Genomic DNA, 18,702 nt, shown 5'->3' with positions numbered 1-18,702 from the left:
GTAGAAACCCTAACAGGCATTGCTCAAGGGAAAATAGAGACCTTGGCCAGGTTTTACTCCCAGTTTCAGAGACTTTATAATTTTATCAGATGAGCAGTTTGCTAAATGAAGAAAAGTTCTGGAATGGTATCACAATACCACATTGCTGATTTTATCCACCTCTTTCCCAGCAAGAGAAATATGGTGAATTACAGAATTCTCCTCATAGCTGAAATGTTTCCAAGTTCCTTCACTGCAGTTATAAAAGAAGAACCATTTGCCTACCTTGGAGAGGATAAAAGTAGTAGGAGTGAGGATGACTGGAATAACTTTGATTTTCCTCTGAGAACAAAACTGCCATTGCGTTGGTTTGGCCACCAGGAGTTTTTCCTAAAATGGGCTTTGACAATTGCAGTGCATGCTAATTCCTGCTACTCTTTTTATTCTGTAAGTAACTGTGTGCAAAGAGCTTATGTTTCAAAATGCGGGTGGGGACTGTGCTGAGGATTTTTGACTATGGGACAAACTTTCATACAGGACTAGACAGCTCTAAGGAACCTGCCAAAAATGGTGCAAATCACTGGTGAAATTTTTGCCTGACCTACAAGAACATCTCACAGTAAGTCTTAATAACCAACTTATTTTTAATAAAAAATCAAATCTCAAATTGTTACTCTGTTTAGATTTTTTTACCCCAAGCAGAAATACTGGAATGATAATCAGGTCCTGCCTTGCTCCACTTTCAATCTACTGCTGTTCCTTTCCATGGCTGCACTATCATCTTAGCAAATGGGAGCACCCAATATGACCTTAGCTGGTTTTATACTTCTGTTTGCTTTCACATATCTCTGAACAAAACAGCTCTGATATTATCACCTTTCCATCTTATTTTCCATTCTTTCCATTAACTCCTAACAGTTTTATCCACTTCTGTCCCTGCTAGAACATCATGGAAGTGTGAGCTGCACCTTAAACCAGACCCACATGGTCAGCACATTTTGTGTTAGTTAAAAGCATTGTAACCTTTGCATTCTTTTCTCTTTCTGTCTCTATGAAAAGTAACATTTCACTTATTTCTGCACTGCTGTTCTGCAATGAAAAGATGATTTCAGTATTCTGGCCATAATGACATTCATAACCTTTTTTTTTTTTCAGATGTTATTTTTGCACTCAAAACATTTGGGTAGGTTAAATAATTTCTCCTTGTGTGTATTTACTTTCTGGCATTTCTAAACAGTAGCATATTTTTACCTTAATATTTGAGTCTGATAGGTTATTTGAGATCTCCTTCACGTCATTCTAGATTGGAATAGAAAAGAAATGACAGGTCATCTGCAGACCATAGACTGTCTTCAGACCATCAGCTAGAGATAGGAGTTGTGTTTTTTGAGGGATGCTGCATAGATTTACATACTTCTGTGGCCTAGATGCCTACGTGTTGTGTTCCATGTGCTGAGAGCTTTCTGAGTTAATGTTTAGCATAAAAAAAAAGAAAAAAAAAAAAAAGGTTTCTTATGTAATGTGACGTACTGTGTTAGACCACTAAATGCTTTGAAGTCAGAGAATAAGAAACCCACAGTTTAGGTTATCAAGAAAGATATTAAATATTGATGTCTTGAGAAAATGGCACATGTTTTCTGTTCTTTCACAGTGCAGTGTGAAAAAAATCACAAATATACTTTGGGAGCTGTACACTGGTACCAGGACCAGTCTTATAAGGAGAAATGGAGTCAATGGTGAAAGTAGCCCTATTTGATTGTGGTATTTTCACGTTTCACAGAGTGTGTGGGTAGATTGGAATGTATGTGAACCAGAGCTGCCAGCTCATTGCTGACATCTATGTATTCCCCAGCTGGTTCCTCATGCTTCTGTGGAATCCTTTCTCCTTCCTGAGGCTGCGAGGAAATAAGATATGAGGTCATCTGCAGTGTGATGCTTGTACCCCTTTGCTGTCTGCGGGCTTCTGCTCCAGACTGTAACATTGTACCATATTTGCCTCAGTGCTACAATAACAAAATGCCATGATTTTAGATAGGAAGTTGAGAAGTAGTTATTTACACATGGGCAACCCACAATGAATTAAATACAAATTAACTCAACCAGCCACAGTCTATTACTCCAGTGGGCAGGCAGGGTAACTCTGGCTCAGCAGCCCATGAACAATCATCTGTGCCAATGAGCTCCAAGACCAATTATAAACCTGGGAACATGTCAATCCCCCTAATTGTGAAGTGTTCCCACTGGCTTCATCACACTGCTGTAACCCGGGAAAAACTTGGTCCCATATTCTTAGTCTTTAGCAGGTGATGCAGAGTGTGAGCAGTCTAGAAATGTGACTGTTACTGAGCCCAGACACGGCTGCTGATATTTTAGTGACTCTGTGTGTGTGTGCACTTGTGCACATGTGTGCAGATGTTAAAGAAACAGCTTCTCAAGTCATCTCTAATGGAAATGTAATGCTCCCAATACAGACCCATATTTGCTGGTTTTAGCAGCAGTTGGGTGCTTGATTTTTAAGGGGACGGATGACTCAGTGGTCAGTAAGGCCAGAGGAGCATAGTCTGTATGTGCTGAACAGATCCTGATAGTGCCAGGTGCCAGGGAGAGTTGGCCAGTTTGCATGCTGCTGGGTGACGGTATAAAATCTTGCACGTTCCTACCAGTAGGATTTTATGCAAGTCCTGCTTCACTTTGGGTTGGCAGTGTAACAGATTTCTGGGCTGGGAATCTCAAAGACTGCTTTCTAATGCTGGCCCTGGCATTGGCATGTAATGGGATGAGTCACTTCACCTCTTTGGTTTTCGTCCAGCTCTTCAGTTTGCAAGCTCAGTCTTTGCAGGTGTTAATGTCTCTTACCATTTTCTCATACAGAGCAGAAGCTAAAGCCTTGGCAAAAGCCAACTGGATCTGCAGCAGCAAAGTAGTTTAAACTTCTCAAATAACAGTTTTCCTCCTACCTTGAGAGCTATTGGCATGACTTCACCTTATCTGATCATCTGTCAGCAGAAGCCTAATGTACAGAGAGGTGTAACAAAGCAGAGCACACCTCTGGAGCTACCAATGTTTAAGATGAAATATAATAACAAAGATAAGATCCAAATTGTCTCATTCCACAACTACTTGAAAGACAAATTGCAAATTCTTGACAGGTCTGACACCATGTTGCTCTTCATACTGAGGAGGCATGTTAGCAGTGAGAACACATGAAGGAAGTACTGTTTTTAAAGCTGGGGAGTTGAAATCAGCAGAACACATGGAGGACATGAGTCTTTTTTACATCGGTTGGACTGTTTGTTGAATCTATTTTTTTAAAATCTTGTATAAGTTATGTTGTTAAATCATTTTTGTTTAAAGACTTCTGCACAGGATGTTTTCAGTCAACAGTGCCTGCAACATTTGCTCTTCATTAGACTCCTGTTAAGCTGTTGAAGTGTGCTCAGGCATACCTGAATATAAAAATGTTTCCTTCTTTAGGGTTCATTTTTCATTGGTTTTGCTGGCTGGTTGGTTCTGTACAGTGCAGAGCAGCTGTCCTGAACTTTAGTGCTCTGTTCTCTTTACTAAGGCCACAAAGGAAAAGCTCATTGGAGGCAACAGCTTTGTTTCCCTTAAGAGCTTCAGTATGAGAAAAATTATCATAAAAGAAAACTTAGAGGGAATTTGAGCTAACTATAACAAGAAGGATACAAATAATGAGATAGAATACAAAAAGAAAAGTCTATAATAATGGTTTCGAAGACTTAATCAGAAGAGTTGATTCATATTCCAGAAATGATCTTTGTGCCAGAATTACAGCTTCATTAAGGGCCTGCATTTTATTGGTCCACCAGCCAAACTAAAGATGTTTTTGTGGATGTTAGATGGTGACAGTCCTATTTTAATATTGTAATGTCTTTTAATTGCCTTCCCTGCACAGCCTGTGTCAAATACCAAATGCATCTTTTCACAGACCTCTTTGCTGAACTGGCAGGAGAAACAAATGTCACAGGGTAACTCAGTATGTTGATATGTGCTGTTCAGCCACTAGTAGAAAATAAAGTATCAAATGGCTGTTTTAAAGAAAACGAAAGTCCCCAGCAGAAGCTCTGATTTAGAAGTACTGAAACTGTGAGGAAGAAGTTTTATTTGCTACTGAGACTTTTTTTCCCAGTGCAGAAAACTGAGTGGTCAGAGTGTGATAGTGTTGTGGACAGGATGGAGCAGCTACATAGCAACTTTTACTGATGCAGCATCTAATGTGTCAGTGCCCCACTCAAATTTCTCCATTAAATGAGGAAGATAAACGTATTCAGCCTATAGAGCTAGTGGAAGAAAGTCCTCCTTACACTAATGAATGTCTTCAACTGCTAAATAAAAATACTGTATTTTGAACTGGAGATGCTTCAGAACACGTTATACAACAATAACATGGATACAGGGTCTGAAGGTGTGGTACCATCCTGCTACACACCATCTGATTCAATAGCATTGCCATCTGATTCAGATGGGTTCAGATGGGTTTCCCAAGTGTCAGTGAGCCAGGTTTTGTTCCTTGATGTGCTGGGATAAGTGTTACCCCTCCCATAAGTGAAATGATGCCCAAAGTATTTGGATAACTTATTTGAATTCCTGTATTTATTTACATTTTGATTGTTAAAGATGGAATAAATTCTCTACTTTGAAGTTTTATGAAGCTGGTTTACTGCAGTGTAACTAATTTTGGAAATTTTGTTCAACTTTTCCATCTCTGTGAGAGACAATTTCAAGTGAAATGCTATGAGGCCTGAGTAAGCTGTTTTAGCACATAGCACCTTTGGTGTCCTCAGATGTATAAGGGGAATTGAAAAAAGTGTGGCAAATTCCTTAGCAAGAAATTTATCTCTCAACAAAACAAAGTGTATTTCTTTTGAAGTATGAAATTTTTATAATAAGTAGCACCTAATTTTTATTTTTTTTCCCAGAAGTGTTTCTCCTCTGATAGCAACCATACCTCCTCAGGTATTAGGAGCTGTAGGTATGCAGTAGACTCTGGCAGTACTGTTTCAGGTATGTCATGGACTTTTATATTTGTTGAAAATGTTGGCACCCATCTTCAAATATGCATTTCTTCTGTTAAATCAACAACAGCTAATGAAATGAGGACCTGCTGAAAACTGGTGGGTACAGATAGCAGGTCCACCTCAGGGTTTGTCCACAGTGGAAGTGACACTAAATCCATGTGAGGGATGCTCTTACCTGTGGTTGTCCTGTTCACATCAGGTTTGTCCTAGTTGCAGTGGACATCAGAGAGATTAGTTTCTATTCAGTCATCCTTGATGTTAGGTTCTTTCATACCTATGAGAGAAATTGTCTATGCAAGTACTGGTACAGAAATACATCAGTTAAGCTGTGAACAATGAACTACTTTCTTTCTTCTAACACTAAGTTCAGATCCTGAAAAAAAATAGGACAGGTGGCACAGGGAACAAAAACTTTAAGTTCAGGCAGTGCCAGAGTAGGCTGTAAATGGTGGGTATGAAAGGCCTCCTCAGATTTTATGTTCAGCTCATGTGTGCAGTGTAAGAAAGAAGCTAAAGTGCAAGTATTACACAAGCAGGTACCAAGGATGCTGTTGAATCCATTGACTTCTGTGTCAGGCTGAAAAACTTAAAAAATCTCTTTTCTACAGTGTGGATGTCTTGTCTGTTGAGTGTTCTATGTAGCAGGTGTTTTAAAATCCTTGTACTTTCCCACATGATTGCTTTTGAAATAAAGTGCAGCTGCAAATGGATTTACACTCTCTCCTTCCCTTGCAATCTGGCAACTTGGAGCTTGGCAAATACGGTTTTTATAACCTATGAAAAATGTGCTCATAACCTTGTATTTTAACATGAGGTGCTCACTCTTCTTGCCTTAATCTGAAAAACCTGATAATAAACATTCTGGCGAGCTTATTATAATAACTCTGATTCAGTACTTTGAATGACTGAAATAAAAATGTACCTGATAACATCAGTTTTGTGAAGCCAGTATTTGCTACTAGCTTTTGGTAATTTTTAGAGCAACACACCATTTAGATTCTGTCCTGGAGTTTGCTGTCACCATGGACTCCTTTCTTCCTTTTCTAAATAATGCTTCTTGCTCTCATTCATCTGTGCTCCCTGCATATCATCAGGTAGACTTCATGTATTTCTTATATTGAACACCCTCTGCTCAGTTATTTTAGATAACATAACCCCATCCACCAAAATGCAAGCTGATAGAACTTCCTGCTTAACCAAAGCTCTCCTGTTTTGGTTTGATCCTGCTTTCCAGCACTCGTCCTACGGCCAGACCTGCTCAGCTGAATCCTTCCAGACAGTGCTGGGACTCAAACACCATCTTTGGAGTTGTCCATCTGGCTGTGGCAAGTACTAATGGGACCAGCTTTGGGAGGTTGGTCTGAATGCACAGAAAGAGATGGATTAAGTATCCAAATCTTATACCCCTGTAGTAGGTCATCATGCCCAAAATAGAAGGGAGAAACTGGGAGGATAGTATTCAGAAAAAGTAAAGAAACAAGGGAAGACAGTGTGTGGTTAGACTCTGGGGAACTGCAGCATGGGTTCAGATAACACTGATGAAAATCAGCAGCAGCAGAAGAGGCTCCCCTGTGATCTGGCTAAGTTCAGTTGTGGTTTTCTCTGGCAAAAACACTGTTGAACAGTGTGTGCAGGGGATGGGCTTCATGGAGGAGAGAAAAACTAACCCAAACCACTTATTTCTTTTACCCAGGCTTCTCCCTGCCCTGGTTCGCCCTGCACTTGCAAAGTGCTGTGTGTGCACAGGGCCATGTCTGAGGCAGTGCCCCCTCATCTGGGTTGTCAGATGGAGAATGCATCTGCTGTTGAGACCTCAAGTTGTGGAAAAAGCCCCAAGGACCACGAGTCATTCAGTCAAGTTTGTAAGAGCAACACAGAGGGTCTGTCACACTCCTGACTGAACAGTTGTATTTCTGCCGTGTTTTGACTGAGGGGATTTTCTGTTTGACCTGCCCATGTGCCCAAGCACTCTGGCAGGAACCAGATGGGCAAGATTCAGGCTACAGAGGAAGTATTTCTTTACCATATCTCTCTTTACAGTTATTTCTTAGCCTAGTTGGTTATAGTTACTCAGGACACTGCTCAGCAGCACAGATGTGTGCAGCCCAAGCAGTGGGGGTTTGGACACAAACTCCCCATCAGTTGACCATGGGGCAGTCACAGCCATAAGCACCAGGTCCTCATTTTCTTTTGGCCTGAAAGACACTGTGGTATTGCACAGAGCCCAAATGCCAGTGACTGCATCCAGCTACATGAAAAAGTGTCTCCAGAGTCTGTGGCTTCTAAATCATGTAAGTTTGGGTATGTGCAATTTTCACCACCTCCCACCATGGGAGAGGTGGGATTTCTTACTCAGAGGGATGCATGTCATACTGAATCTGTGCCTCCAAGTGGAATTTCACAGCCTGGCCCCCTCTTTGGAGCTCACAGGGCTTCCAGTTCCCTTTGACAAGAGGTATGCTATGGAAAAAGTCATTCCCAGAAGGACGTTACTTGGGCTAAATACCTTGTGTTGTTTACAAGTGACTAAATTGATCTGCTGGGTGTAAGAACGTGGAAGTGGCTACAACCTGTGATGTAACTTAATGCAGACTAATGAAAAATTAAATAAAGGGAAGCAAACATGTCCCTAATGAGCTACCTGAGCCACAGTTCGACAGAATGTAATTAATATTTCCTTAGTATTAAGCATTATGATGCAGGAAAGGATCTGTGTCAAGGGCAGCAGTGACTAATTTTATAGCCAGAAGTGAACTTTTTTGTGCGATTTTAACTAACCATGAGCCTGGAAAAAATATACAGAGGAAAAACAACTGAGGACATCAGGTACAGAGATGGCAGAAAGCAGCTGCTGTATGGTGCAGGTTGGGAACTGACATCATCACCCAGTAAACACAGACAGGAGGCATTTGCTTTTTTTTTGGTCATGGAGTAAAGGAAGATATTTTTAGTGCATGTTTGAAACACATCTGTATGCTACCAATGTCTTGTCATTGGTTTAGGTTGATATCTAAGTCACTGGTGAAGCTTTGTTCTGAATAGCACTGGCCACAACCTTGCAACCCTTTGACAGCATCTGGACAAATGCCTCAGGAATGCGAGTTATATGGAATTAAAACTCTATATCTCACAATTTACCAAAATAAACCCTTCCAAAAGTTTAACACAACCATTTGGAGGACAAGAGTACATACCTGCTCACAACAGTCAGAAGTTCCTTCCGAAGAAGCCCCAACCCATGGTTGCAGCTTATATATAGCTGCAGTATGGAAGCATTTTTTGTAGAGATAAATAATTTGTTCAGTAAGTTCATGCCCATGTCTGGGACCTGGCTGAATGTTTGCATTTCCCTCAGCTGTGATCCTGTTTACTACCTCATTTTCAGACCCCTTGCCCTGGCATTAGAGATAGCAAATATGCCTGGGATTCACTGGACTCCTGCTTTATTTACCTCTGCCTCTGGAATCAGCTTGCTGTGCTGGCGGGGGTAATCTTCAGAAGAGGAGGCAGCTTTTCAGTTCTGAAAGTAGAGAGCCAAGAGGTGAGTTGATGGGGGACACAGGCAGCTGCAGCAGCTGCTGCTGCACATTTTCTCTGCATGATTTCCTTCTGGTGGCAGCTGATGGTCTCTGTCTCCTGCCTACAAAAAAAGAAAAAAACCCAAAAACCCATTTCCCATTGCTGAGTGAAAAATTCCCGTCCTGGAAAAAGAAAGCAGATCAGGAAAATAAAAGTCCTAACTGTATTGCAGGCATTTTGGTGAGGGTTTGGAAGGATGGAGGGTGGTGGCTCAGCCTTGGCGACAGTCCCAACTGTGGTCAGGTCACTGCCTCCTGGGGTTGCCTGGTCTGAAGGGCACCACCTCATGCACTTTGGCAGCTCTAGTAGACAAGCAGTTCACCAAACTCAGACTCTCTCCACTGACTCCCTCTGATACCTAATTTACTGTACTGTGTGTAACCTTAACTAAACAAGTCTCTCCCCCTGAACATTTTCCATGAATCACATAATATTCAGCTGGTGGTGGGGGCTGTGTATCCAAAAACTGATTGCCAGCGAGCTGGGTTCTCGCTCTTGCTCCAGGGAGTTCTTATTTATAGAGCTACAGACCCAAAATGAGAATAAAGTAATTAGGTGGCACATGTCATGACCAAAATACTGTCTGAACTTCTCTGACCAGTTTACTTTGCCACTGTCTGATGGGATACTAGCTTGGCAAAAAGCAGGTGGTTGCAGGTTAGTTGCACTTGCTGATGGCACAGTGAGAGATGAGTGGTTCATCACACCTCTAGTCTCTCCCTTGCCTTTGCCTTCAGACACTTAATTTAATGTATGGAGTGTACTCCTGACCACTTCAATGACAGGAAATCTTTTGCTGTACCACTTTGATTGACTTAAATTTTTTCATATGTTTTGTTCAGCATATTGTTCCACAAGAAAAACAGCATTACTGCTAATCTGTTGTTACCTGTTGGTGCATATGTTAAAATATTTACCAAAAAATCTAAAAAATTTAACATAGGAAAATAAATACATTTGTGAATTAATCTTGAAATTTTTTGTTTGTTTGTTTTTAAAGTGGGGATGGAGGAGCAGGAAAAGCTTTCATTATATTATGCTGTATAAGTAGTGATAACAGGGTCAGCCTTTTCTCAGCACCCCGTTTTTTCTGTTTGACTTGAACTTGACTTATTGAAGCCAACGACCTGCATTATTTCATAAATGCATTGGGCATAAATTAATTGTAAATGAACTGACGTGGAAGAAGCTAATTAGAACGAAGAGGGAAACTGTGTTCCAGGTGCAGGAGCCATTAGTATTCTTCTGCTCCAGTTCCCTAAACTACTGCATTTATTAACCTTTAGCCAGATCAGAGGCAATTTCTCCTGTTTCTTACATAATGTTGGAATTGTAATTGACAGCACTGATGAAAGGAAGAAGTCTCCCTGCAACTCAAATTTCCCTTGCTTTCATGTAGAGGTTTTTAGAACAAGTGTCTTATCAGCTGTGAATAATTGCATCTCATTAACTGCATACTGGAGATATATGTATATGCATATTAGCTGGAGTGGCGTATATATTTGTCTGGAAAATGTGATGCTTCAAGCAGCATCAGTGATGTGAAATTCAGTGTGCACAGTGTTTATGTAACCACAGTGACATTGCTAAAGAGGTAGGGAAAATGAGTTGTACATTTGGGTGCAGTTAGGGAGGACTTCTTGTTAGCAAGGTAAAAAAAAATTAAAATTTTTCATCCTTGCAGTTAATTGGACAGCTTTCAACATTTAGTCTTTTCTTAGTGAAAACAGAAGGGTTTTTTTAAGGCTTCCACTGCCCCACTCACTCTGCTGCTATGAGGATGCAGACTCTCCTTTGAGACTCAGAGTTTCCTGCCTCACATTGAGAGCTTTTGCAATGTTTTTCTCTGGTACCTTAATAAGTTTTGTTCTTCTAGGAAGCATTAGTTCTGTGACGGTCTTGTAAATTCCAATACACAACAGATTTTGGGGCCTCTAAAGTTCAGAAAAAGCAGCCAAAATGTCATTTGCATGAGAGTGGTAAGTTCTCTTAGCCCCTAAATCCTTTTGAATGTTAGGAAAATCAATCCCTTTGCACCCCTGATTTCTATTTTCCCCCATATGATTAGAAAGATGATTTTGTTTTAATAAAATTAGGTGGAATGTACTCTTTAAAGTGACTAAGCAGTTACCCCTGAGTACAGAAGCTTCCTTAGTACAGTTCCTTAGTACAGTTCCTTAGTACTAAGTTCCTTAGTACAGAAGCTGCAGCTGCCACATGACTGTGTGAGGGGCTTCCACCCATGAGATTAACCTGGCTACAGTGCAATAATTAATTGCTTTTTGGCACAAGATATATCTTGTTATTGCTTGTAATTCAGAGACAATTCAACTCACACATGCACATGCTGCTGTGAAAAAAATGCCAACTGCTCTTATTTCCAGCAAAACAGTGATATAATTGTCAATTTGATGAAAAACAAAGCTTTCTCCTAATTTATTTGTTATTAAACGAAGAAACAAAAAATCTGCTGTTTAACTAAGGAACACTTTCCACACTTTGCTGCAAAACCAGCTAACATTTAACACTGAGACAGTTCATGATGAAGATGTTGAAATATCACCGTCAGATGAATTGTCATGCTTTGTTTCCCAAATGCAAACTGCTAGTTTCTTCTTGCTCCTATTGGATTAGAGCCATTTAATTTACGTATGGTTGATTTTATCTTATTGTTTTGCAGAAATGACAGTCATTTTATGTAAAGCATAGCATCAAATTATAGGAGTATTTCTAACTTTTGTCAAAATTATGTTTTCCTTTAAAGATGAATTAAATGCATTAAAGATCAGAAATTAGACCAGTAATTAAAGTCCTTTGCTAATACAATCCTTTGCTGTGTTTACCAGGCTGCAATGCTTTGCCTGCACAAGAAAGATACAATGAACAATATTTTAAAAATATGGTAACTAATATCCTAAAAATATAGTAAACCTCTAGCTTGTTAAAATAGTGTTTTATGAGGGTGTAGTGTCTGAAGACTGTTCATTGTAATCTAACACCTTAGCTCATACCACAGTATTTTATGTCAATAATGTCATCACTGGAATTATTTATGAATGTTCTTGGTTTATCTTCATCTATCTAATTTCAGTCCTACTCTAATAGGAATTGTCATTCTTTAATATCAGATTTAGGATATTTTAACAGTGCTATTTCCAGCTGTTGTGATTTTTCATGGCAATTAGGTAAGCAAAGAATTACACAGTATGATGTGGAGTGTGTGAAAAATTTAATATAACACATCTTGTCTATAATAATCAAAGTAATCCTGATCAAAAGGTGGTGTGAAATGTGCATGAATTAATATTATCATACAAATGTCTAATATACTCTTTGATGTGGCCTTGTAGAAAAGCCTTAGGAATCTGTGAAGCTAGGGGAAAAGTAACTATTTCTGGTAACAAATTCTACTTGCTTGTAGTAATACAGACAGATTTTCTGCACCAAATTATTTTATGAGGCTTTTCAGTGCTTGTTTGTTTGTTTTCAAACTTCATGTTTTTTTCCATTTGGTTATTAAGATCTTTGCAGGAAGCAGGAAGAGAAAAGAAGAAATGTTTTCTTCAAAGGAAAGAAATATTTCAGTACTACTGTGTGTAAACAGCACTTGATGTCGCACTCCAGTTTGAATTTCCTTCTCCCAGTGGGAATACTAAAGAATTTCTCCCAGAAATACTAAAGAATTTTTAAGTCACCAGGTCAAGTGAAAGGGAAGCTCTACACTGAGGTTCATTTGGGCATTAGCCTTGTAAGAGTCCCAAACTATTATACACTACATGGCTGACACCTCCAGGGAGCTTCTGCCTGTGTAGGTCTGTGCATCTTCTCTCCAGGACATGCTGCATCCTCTCACAGCCTCAGACTTCCCCGGGACACCAATTGTACAAGCATGCAGTTTACCAAGTACACAATACCTCTCATCTGCTTTTTCTCCCTGCAAGTAATTTCAGTTTTTAATTTGTTTCAAACTTCTAAAAACCTTCTGGCCTAAAAGAGACAACCACCAGGATGCTGGTTGGTCATACCTGTCAGAAGGGCTTGGCACTAAGCCTGTTCTAAATTGAATAATATATTTGGTTATATGTGTTATTTGTAAACTTCAAAAGAATTTTTTTTGAAGTGCTTCCATTTGGACACAGAATTCCCAGTCTGCTGCTGAAAAGTGGATGTGGTTTCAGTTGACTCAGTGAGCACTGATCTGTTAGTTTGAGTTCCTTATGAACCTTGCATGCAGTCCTGTTCTGCATTTTAAAATGTGCCTTTTTAATTGAAGCTTTTGGTTTTTACACTATGGGAACCCTTTGGAATCATCACACCTGTTTTTAATGCTGCACTGTTCACTTCTCTGTAGCAGTCAGTAATTCACTGATATTTATCAGTATGTGCATTCAGAATTAGGAGTGCTACTGTTTAAATATGAGTACCACATGTATTCCCTTTTAACTAGCAAGCTGCTGGAATCTCTGCTACCAATATCTGACAGGAAATACAATTTAAAACTATAAGATGAATTTGAAATTCACTTAGCACTGTGTGCCAAAATTTAATTGTATCTGTAAGGTTTCCCCAACAAAAGACTCGGCACTAGGACAGGTATTTCATAAAGTTTAAAATTTTTTTGGATAAGTTTCCAGACTGATATCTTGTTTATTTGCTGTCTGGCAAGAACTAAAACGTTTAATGAATTCATGTATAAAATCCTGCAAAATGGAAATGCTGCTGATTACTTCACAGTACATTGAACCATAATGGAAGATCTGGATAGAGAGGTCCTATTGGATTTGGCCTCCATTGCTATAATAAATTTCATTTATTCTAGGTAGAAAAACTTCTCATAAGTAGCACTTGCTTCTAGCAAAATTAAATTAAACGAAGTGGGTTTCCTTGGCACCAGCACTTGTGGCAGCTGAGGCCTCAGAAGTTTTCTACAGCACACCTGAGCTGCATGTAAGATATTTCTGCTGAGGCTCTTACACTCTTGCCAAGGCCTAAGAGATTGAATATGGATAAAACTGATAGATGCCCTGCCAACTTGTGCACATCTGTGTTGTATAAAGCATCCCCCACATTGTGGTCAGGTCCAGAGAATAGACTGGTTTCTTATAAACTCTTTAATATGTCATGGCTTTATTAAAAGAAATATCAGACATCGTGAATGAAGCATTTGAAGCTGCAAATGCATTGAGGTCTGCTTGTGACTACTGCTGAAGAAGGGAGACTGAGCTAAATCAGAAGAAAAAATAGCTCATTGATTTTGGTTAGAGTCATAATGCAAAAGCATGGCAGTGGATAAGTGTATGTGTGTAGAAAAAAAAATAATAGGTGTAGTTCACATTTCCAAGCATTTCTGCAATACTTTTGTGTGTTCTCAGTTGTGTGCTCCTATATTGTGTGGTGGTAGTATGTGTAGGGTCTTAGCTCAATCCTCTACTAGTAGCTAATGCCAAGGCATTATTTTATTAGAGGAAAATAGATTTTGCTTTCTTTTTTTTTCTCAGTATTTTTTTTCAAAATAAAAATGAAAACAGTGGAATTATGTATGTTGTTCTCTCAGAGTAGGGAAAAGAAAAATAGCATTAAAATATGTGAATATATATCAGTGTTTCTGTGTTATCTAAGCAAAATACAATTTAGCACTTAATTATTTTGAAATATTGTGTAGCTTAGGACTTAAAAGTTAAAGCTTCTAAATGAGGCTACTATCCTAGGTGCAAGGCCAGTGAGAGGGGGGGTACATTTGAAACCACACAGATGAGAATGCACTATTAGCTTGATAAAGAGTGTTAAAAAATGAGAAGCTGAGCTGTGAGGCTGCACAGTCCCTGCTTCTGGCCCTGATTTCCAAGGTTATCTAAGTATTTTTGGGAATATACCATTGGATAATGTGCATAATCACTACTCCTTGGCAGCATTTCTCTAGTTTCAAACACGAAGAAATTCCCTTAGATGACCTATGCATGTTCTCAAAGTTTCATCTATTCAGGGCATACTTCCATGGAGTTATGAAATATTGTTATTATCCTTTCATGAGTGAGTAACATTTGAGCCTTAAAGCATGGTCTAGAATTCTATTCTGCTGGAAAGAATCACTTTTCTCTCATCCTTCAATTCTGCTATTGTAACAAAGCAGACAGTGCCATAAAAATTCAATAGTTAATGTAAAAATCTTTTCCCAACAGTGACAAGGTGTTCTGAACTTATCTTTTTCTTAATGAGATGTAAAGAGTATTAGAGATGTTAAGACACTCTCTAGAGCGAATTTGTTTGAGGTCCATGTACTGAAAGTTTCTAAACTTTAATAAACTGTTAACTAGTAAAGTAGGATAATTTTAAAGGGTTTTAAAAATGTTTTGTGAGTTTTTTGTTCATTTTTGGTTTTTTGTTTTTGCTTGTTTGGGGTTTTTGTTTGTTTTTTGCCTGTAGATTTTGTTTGGATAATGTATCCAAACACATTGCACCTTAGCAGTTCATGTCTGTTCCTGTATGGAATTTATGTTCACATAGAGAGGCCCAGAGATATTTGGGAAATGTGCTTGCATGCAGGCAGCTGGGTTCATTGTCCTCCTGTGTATGCAGAAAGCAATCAGGAAAACAGCTGTTCTTGGCTAGAGCTGATTTTAATGGATTGGGTTCAAATGTTGGCGGAAGGCACATGATCCGAGAGCAGCCAAAAGATGGTTAATTGGCTGTCAGCTTTGGAGCCCGACCATTAGCTGGGGGACACAAAAGTTATTTACAGAGAGTTACAGTAGTTATTTACAAGGCAAGCAGAAAGCAGTGGAAGTCTGCAGGGCTGGGAGCAACAGGACCAAAAAGTGACAGGGTAAGTGGCAGTGAAATGCTTGTGTCTTCTTTGCCAAAGGGTGTAAACAGAATAATCCCTTTAGCTACAGCACTTATTCTCTCTCCAGTTAAAAGCAACCAAAAACTAAAGCCACATTTAAAAGCGGGGAAAAAAACTATAGTGATTTGGTGAGGGAGCTTTCTTCCAAAGTTTGTGGCACTAGTCTTTGTATTTCAGGAGTAGGCATCGTGCCAGGTTTACTGAAATAGTGCTGTTAAGTAGCTAAATTATCAATGTTCTCATTACAGGTGTGTGGCTGCCTTAAAATGGGTTCAGCTGTACTTTGAAATAAGTTAATAAAGATTGGCAGCAGGGGAGGTTGCTTCTCCTGCTTTTCTGGCTACACTTGTTCCTGCTGTCTTTATTTTCTTCTTGTCCTTGACACAAAACTTACTGAGCGTGGAACCAAGTGCTTGATGGGGTGAGTTATGAGTGCATGTTTGTTTTCTTGATGTGTTAGATTTGGGTTGTTCATCAGTTGCTTCTCTCTTTACTTTTGAGCTTTTGTAAAACATTTATGATTAAAAAGAGGATATAGGAAAGCGAGGAATTTTTTCCCCTACGTTTTAGAAGAATAAGTAACCTCAATTTTTTTGTGGATTTGAAAGTGAGTTGTGAAAATGGAAGTAGGGTGTTTTTTAGCTGAAGATAAGATGTGGGTTTCCACTTTCTGGAGGAGCGGACCCATGTGGTTTGGAAAGAGCATATATCTCGCCTGGGCAGACTGGTATGGAAATTGGTCACTGGACACCAGTCCATTGCTGTGCCTTTGAAAGAAAGAAAGCCCCATCACAATGTCGCTGAGGCATCTTCTGACTCCTCAAGCTTGCATAGTAATCTGCTTTTGGACTGCCTTTCCCATTGCTGTAGCTCAGTTCCTTTAGGGAAGGAGAATTGTGGGCTTTTGTTCTGACTGCCCTGAAGTCCCATGTCTCTACTGCAAGTTCAAACTGCTGGCCAGTTTGAACCAGGGTTGGCAAAGGATGTTAGATTTGGCTGAAATGTGGCTGAGTGGAAGATGAAAACTCTGGTTGCCTATACAGAGTGCATTTAGTTTAATAAAGACATAATAAAGTCTGCTCAGATGCTTATCTGTAAGAGTTAGTCTAATACTTTAAGTGAATCTTCATTAGTTTACTACATTTACCTTAAAAAAGGGAAAAAAAGCAAAGAAAACCCACCACACAAAGGCCCTGCTAATGCAATTTAAAACATAACAGTATATGACTTTAAAAGACAAGAGGATGACTTATTTTGAATAGACATGCTAATCTGTCATTATGCCAAATTTTTGCCAATATTTTTTTTAATTTGTGGAGCCCTAATAGGCTGCAATTCTTACTCTTGTTTCTGATAGTAGCAACAGGAGTTGGAAAAGTTCAAATGCGCTGTGTATGTTTCGCAAGCAAGATGCAATAAACTCTTGGGACCTGAAAAAAACAGTTCAGCCTTCAGTTTGAGAGAGCAATCTATGCACTAAACTGATATGTTAATTGAGTCTGGCAGTCCCCATTCAATTGTGAGTCATTGCAAATGATAGAGTCAGCTCCTTAGCTGCAGGTCTGTTTTTGTAGTAAAAGAAAATAGTGCATAGAGTTGTGGTCTGGGTTTTTGTTTTGTTTTGTTTTTTCCAGAAAGATCTGCAGTTTTGAATTTTTAAAGATTTTAAAAGGTAAAATTATTTTTTCAATCTATTTATATTTCTACATTTTTCCACAAGAAGTCTAGAATTTACCTGTGAAATTCAGCCTCACAGCTTTCATTGCAACTGTTGCAGATTTTAAATGCATATGGGAAACAATGAAGCTCAACTAAACTTATTTGGCTTAGTTACACTACAAAATATTACTAGTGAATTTCAGTACTGGCTGGTAAAAAGAACAATGCCTGTGACAATCATTAGCCCCAGAGTCTGGAACAAGATTTATCTCACTGTGACTCACATGATGCTGTTGTTGAATTAGAACATAAAGAGCTACGACTTCCTTAAACAAAGTAAGGAAAATACCACTGTAGATCAGCCTTATGAGAAAAATCCATCTTCTGAATCTTTTCAGTCTGAAGAATTGTGTTGGAAAATAGGGAAGGTATGTGCAGATTAAGCTCACCTTATCTTCATGTGGAAAGTAATCAGTCATTTTTATCTACGGGTTTGTGTTATACTTGCTGCTAAGGAAAATTAGGTCAGGCTGAAGTCTTATTTTGATGGATGTCAAACATTTAGTCCAAGGTAACTAAGCCAAGTGGAGAAAAGAGAGGGTAGAAAGGAAAAGTGGGACATATTTTTTTAGTGTTTGGTGTGGGGTTTTTTGTTTGGTTTTTGTTTTTTTTAATAGCTTTGCAAAAGATAGACAAAAGTTCTTTAACTTAAAAAAGAAATTGGGACAAACTGGTGTATCACCTTCATTTCAAAGAAGTTACATTGGTGAAATTCTAAACTCTTGGAAAGACGTCCTAGGGTTTCTGCTGTGGTTAATATTTTTGCTGTCCTCAGCTTTTGCCAGTGACCAAGATGCTTGGAAATTCTATTTTGCATGTGTTAATATATGAACATATTATAAAAACATACAATTTATAAAAATAATCCAGGACTGAGAAAAAATAATCTTGGATTTAAAATGCTTTAAAACTCTACAATAACAAGTACTCATGTGCAATACTAGCTAATTAAGGGCCTACTACTTACACAAAAATAAGGGGGAAAAATTATGGTTTATCTTTGCCTATGTAATACCTCATTTCAGAAATATGGGTTAGTAGATTTGGTCCCTGATTCCTTACCTGAAAATAAAGATAAATTCTGACATGTGAAGAGACTAAACTTCCTTTTTTTCTGAGGTAAGATATATTTACAGTAGCTAAGCCTGTTCATAAAAAGGAGCTGCGTGTAACTTACACACTTCCAATGATTAATGTAGTTATTTCTATTGTGCTAATGCATAATGCTTCCTGCATCTGCTTTTGTAGGACAAGCCTACATCCATCTTGCCAGCTTTTCCACTATTTTTGTTTAGCTAAGTCAACCAATTTATTACCCAAAAGGCTCTAATTAATCATTATGTTCCTAATCTTGGCTTTTATTCAGACCACAGTTAATTAAGTTTAGAAATTGACATGGCAAAGTTTGATTCAGACAAATTACCTTGTAGGAGGATTCGTGTCAATAAGTCTCTGACCCAATAGGTGGTGGTGAAGATCTGCCAGGGTCAGCCCAAGCCCTGGTTGTCCGGCGGGCGCCATTTTGATGAAGCCACTTCCTGG

Source organism: Calypte anna, chromosome 14, assembly GCF_003957555.1.
Source record: "Calypte anna isolate BGI_N300 chromosome 14, bCalAnn1_v1.p, whole genome shotgun sequence".
NCBI lineage: Eukaryota > Metazoa > Chordata > Aves > Apodiformes > Trochilidae > Calypte > Calypte anna.
The sequence above is the reverse complement of the archived record's forward strand: the minus strand, read 5'-3'. Positions refer to the sequence as shown.